The sequence below is a fragment of the Mus pahari genome, chromosome 14 (genome assembly GCF_900095145.1).
Source record: "Mus pahari chromosome 14, PAHARI_EIJ_v1.1, whole genome shotgun sequence".
Lineage (NCBI taxonomy): Eukaryota > Metazoa > Chordata > Mammalia > Rodentia > Muridae > Mus > Mus pahari.
Genome location: NC_034603.1, coordinates 64,504,302 through 64,509,032, shown reverse-complemented (window position 1 = coordinate 64,509,032; position 4,731 = coordinate 64,504,302).

The following is a 4,731-nucleotide window of genomic DNA, read 5'->3' as shown; positions in this document are numbered from 1 at the left end:
TAAAGATTTATTTATTTATTATATGTAAGTACACTGTAGCTGTCTTCACACACTCCAGAAGAGGGCGTCAGATCTTGTTACGGATGGTTATGAGCCTCCATGTGGTTGCTGGGATTTGAACTCCGGACCTTTGGAAGAGCAGTCGGGTGCTCTTACCCACTGAGCCATCTCACCAGCCCCTGGAGCCTTTTCTTGAACTTCAAGATCCAACACAGTCTAGCCACCTTCTAGGTGTCTCAGCCTGAAGGGCCCACAGCCACCTCCCCAGCCCTCCCTTGTCTCCTGCCAAGCTGGACTCTCTAGTTCCCTTCTCCTCAACCTCTCTAGGACAACTTTCCCAAACCAGAACCCGCAGCTTCTAAGTGTGATCGCCTCTCTCTGTACTTTCTTCATCTTTTCTCTCGTTGGATAACTCCCTCTTATTTTCCATAGCTCAGTGGAAGGGCAATTGTTGAGGTTTGGACTGTGGCTACATATTGTAATGCTAAATTCTGTCCTAGGTAACTCTCTCTCGCTTTCCAATCCAGTGCCTGTTTCCCAGGCTCACTCCGGCCATGTCTGGACTGGACGGAATTTGAGGCAGAGACTGGGTTCCTGACGCGGAGAGCATGTATCATATAAAAATGTCAGCTCCCATTGCTAACTGGCAAGCTCACTGCCGTTATCCCATAGCCATGCCCCCTCTCGTTCCACAAGGGGTTTGTTTGTTTGTTTGTTTGTTTCGTGACGAGGCCTTGCTCTTCACCTGTTTAGCCTCCAGCACACAATACTTCCACCCCGGCCTTCCGAGTGCTGGGATTACAGACCTGCCCCAGTATACCCGGCTACTCCACATAGTCTTAAAGAGCTGCGAGTTGTGGGCTGCCTCCTGCTTCTGCTTCCTCAACATCATTGGACATGTGACCAGTTGGGTTAATTACAGCCTCTCTTGTCCCCTGCCACAGTGCTTCACAGACCATGAGTTGGTCTCTCTCGGTCTCCTCCAGTTATGTGAACGAACACATTCCATTTCTATTTGAGTTGGTCCCACCAGGACCCGGTCACTTACAGCTACAAGGTCCCCGACTGAAAGGGAACTCCAGAAAGGCTTAATGAAGACACTAAGAAACTAGGTGACCTATCTCCCAGGCCTCCTGCCCGCCTTGTTCCCTCAGAGTGTGGAGAGGCATTTCTGCATGCTTAGAAGGGATTCCATCGTCTTTACTTAACGCACTTATGTCCCACAGATATGAACGACCACAGCTGCTCAGCCAATCTTCTGCCTGCTCCAGGCAGCCGCAATGCGCTGTCTCCCAATCCCCTCATGTTCAGACTGCAGGTCTCTGCATTTGCCTCGCTTGCCTGGCACTACTCTCTGAGGGCTCATCCCGACCCACTCTGCCTGATCCCATCTCCTATAAATTCCCGCCCACCCCAGAGGAACTCAGCCTTCACTTCTGCCGTTATTACAGTCACGCTGAATCACAGCCACGTTGACTCATCGTCCTTCCTCTAATGACAGGGTCCCGTGAGGCCATGCTCCGCTCTGTAGCCACCTTTGCTGCGGAGGTGCCACCCACCCACAGTACTCTGTCAGCAAGCACATGATGAGAGGGAGTGCTCCGGAAGAGGCTTCATTTCCTCCTCCTGACCCCTCACACTCCTAGGTTTCAGGTTTCAGAAGAGAGGCTAACCTCCTGACAGGACACTCTTGAAGAACAGAGTGTGGGGGCAAGAAGGTAGTGAGTGTGGTCGCTATGTGCACTGGTTTCTGGGTCCTTAGTGACATGTCCCTCTTCTGACGGGAGCTCTGGATACCCCTGAGAGTCTCCTATCTCTGGTTTCCCACTAGAAGAAATCTAAAGACTCTATGAGCAAAGGAAGGCTTTTGAAGGTCTCCTGACCCTTCACCTGTGCGAGCAAGCAGACTGAGCGTTAGGGCGGCCAGAGAAGCAGCCTGGGGAGACTCCGTTGCATGCATGCAAACGTAGCAGGAGTCTGATCGCATGAGGCTTCCCACCCCCGTGATAGGCAGGTTGGGGGAAAATGCTCGACAGCAGAGCATCCGGAATCTCCCGTCGCTGTGTGGCCTTAGGCAGCTCATTTAATTTCTGTCTCGGATCCACTCTACTGATATAATCTGTAAAATCAGACGGATGGTAGTACTAACCTCCCACGGAATAAGCGGATGACACAGAAAGCGGACACCAACTGCTTCGTAATTGCTTGTCTGTATAACAGTAGGGCTTCGTGTGCGGAAGCTCAATATACGGACTCTTTAATAAAAAGGACTCCAGCTAAAGGCTTGTCAGTGGCGTGGAGGTGGGGGGCAAATGGTTATGAAACTACTTGAAGGGCAGAAAGAATATGATGAAGTTCCTCGTGTTTCCGCAAGGGGGCAGTCTAATCTCCCCAAAGCGCCTACCTCATGATGGAACCCACTGACCGCTACACCATCTCCTTTGCTCTAGGGCATCTTCACCAAAGCTGGACCAATCCAGGCCCCCTGACGCTTAACCATGGCTGAAAATGCTACTGAGTGATGATCAATGAATCTTAAAGAGACACCTCCAAACTCGGGCTGTGTGGACCCTGGAGCATACACCCTCACTTCCACACTGCACCCCCCCACCCCCGAGTTTCAGCTGACCAGCTTCACTAACTGTTCTGGGATCTGCTACCTTGGGGGCTGTCAGTGAATGGGAGAGGGGGGCATCAAGTGCTTCCACATCTAGACTTGCTGGTTTGGGTCTTCTCCGTTCCTAGTCATAGAGTCAGGGTTCGCTGCTGGCCTTACCTAATGGGCCCTCGTAATTCCAGTCCCTAGCATCGCAGACTTGGCTCCTGTTCCCCAAGTGCCTGACCCTGACTGCAGTCTTGGATGGGTCACCTGAGTGTGGCACTGGTCCCCCTCTGACTTTCCTGAGAGAAGCTGTAAGGCGGTGGGAGGTGCGGGGCAGGGTGGCCTGGCGGGGAGAAACAGGAACTAATTACTGAGGGCAGGCTTAAGGCAGAAGTAAGATGGAGACTGATGGAGCACATTCCTGACAAGAGACCCTGCTGTTCCCTGGTCCCCCCCCCCCAATAGGAGAGACAGTTCTAGATGAGGAAAGGAGATCACACAAACTCATCCTTCCCACAGAACAAGTCCAGGGTCACCTCTCCTGGCTGCTGCAGCCTATGACGGAGAACAGGCAGAATCTCTCCTGCTCTCCCGATCCCTTCTCAGGTCTGCAAAGGCAGAGGGAAGAGCCCAGGCCCTGTCACTGCTGCCATCACCTCCCTGAGACTAGGTGTCCTTGGGGGTCCTCGATGCTAGGTTAGCAAGGGTGGCATAGGGTGACTCGACAGAATCAAGGTTTGGAAGGAGAGAACACTAAGGGTCCTGCCAACTGTAGGTGAGAACTACATTCAGTTCCGAAAATGATGGACAGTGTCTTAGCTGGGGAAAGACCAGACAGGACAGATGGTGTGAGCTAAGGTCTGTCAGCTCCCTCACCAAAGATGGGATCCAGGGGGGTGGAACTCAGCCTCTGGCAGCTAAGGAGCCTAGGACCATGGAGAGTCTTGCCTCATCCACCTCAGTAGTGAAGTTCTGGAAAAAACAGGAGAGCCATTGCTGACAAAGATAAAGGTCAAGGAGCAGCAATGGACATTTGACTCCAGACACCACCTCAGTGCATGCTCTGGGACACACGTGGAGTGCTGGCTGCTGTGTGACCAAACGTTTTGGAGATCAACACACCTGCCTATTTTCTATTTTCCACCTCCCTCGGGGAACCCATAACAGACCAAAGTACAGTATCTTAGTTAGGGTTTTACTGCTGTGAACAGACACCATGACCAAGACAAGTCTTTTTTTTTTTTTTTTTTTTTTTTTTGGTTTTTCGAGACAGGGTTTCTCTTTGTAGACCAGGCTGGCCTTGAACTCAGAAATCCACCTGCCTCTGTCTCCCGAGTGCTGGGATTAAAGGCGTGCACTACCACGCCTAGCTAAGACAAGTCTTATAAAGGATAACATTTAATTGGGGCTGGCTTGCAGGATCAGAAGTTCAGTTCATTATCTTCAAGGTAGGAGCATGGTAGCATCTAGACAGGTATGGTACAGAGGGAGCGAGAGTTCTACATCTTCACCTGAAGGCTGGTAGCAGAATACTGGCTTCCAGGCAGCTAGGATGAGGATCTTAATGTCCACACCCATAGTGACACAGCTACTCCAACAGACCTTTGGGCAGTGGTCTTGTCTGAGAGTCCCTTTTTCAGCTCAGTGGTCTGAAAAGGACTCTCACTTTGATTGCTTACTGTGACCAGGAGGACCCTAGTGAATCTGGTCCTATTTTGAATTCCTAGACCTATTTTGAATTGTTTACCTTTCTGTTTAAAGGGATTTCTGTAGGATGGAATGTTTCGGTCATGAAGAAACTGTTTTACAACAGGTGTCATTGAAGATGGCCTGTGACCAGGCGTGACCTAAGGAGGCTGCAGCAGCCAGATGAGGATGCTGTCTCCAACAACAGCTGGCCTAGTGCATCCCCCCTCCCCCAACCAAGTATTTGGGTTCCAGAGGCTTCGAGTCGGCGAGAGACTGCAGGGTTATAGCCACCTGTGCTACGGGAAAGAAAGCAACCAGCCAGGTAAGAATTCAGGATAATGGTCCCAGTGGCCACTCCCCTGATTGGGTCAGGGGTAGCAGGGATGAAATGTTGATTTAGCAAGTTGACTCAGGAAAGTTGGAGAGGAGAATGTGTGCTA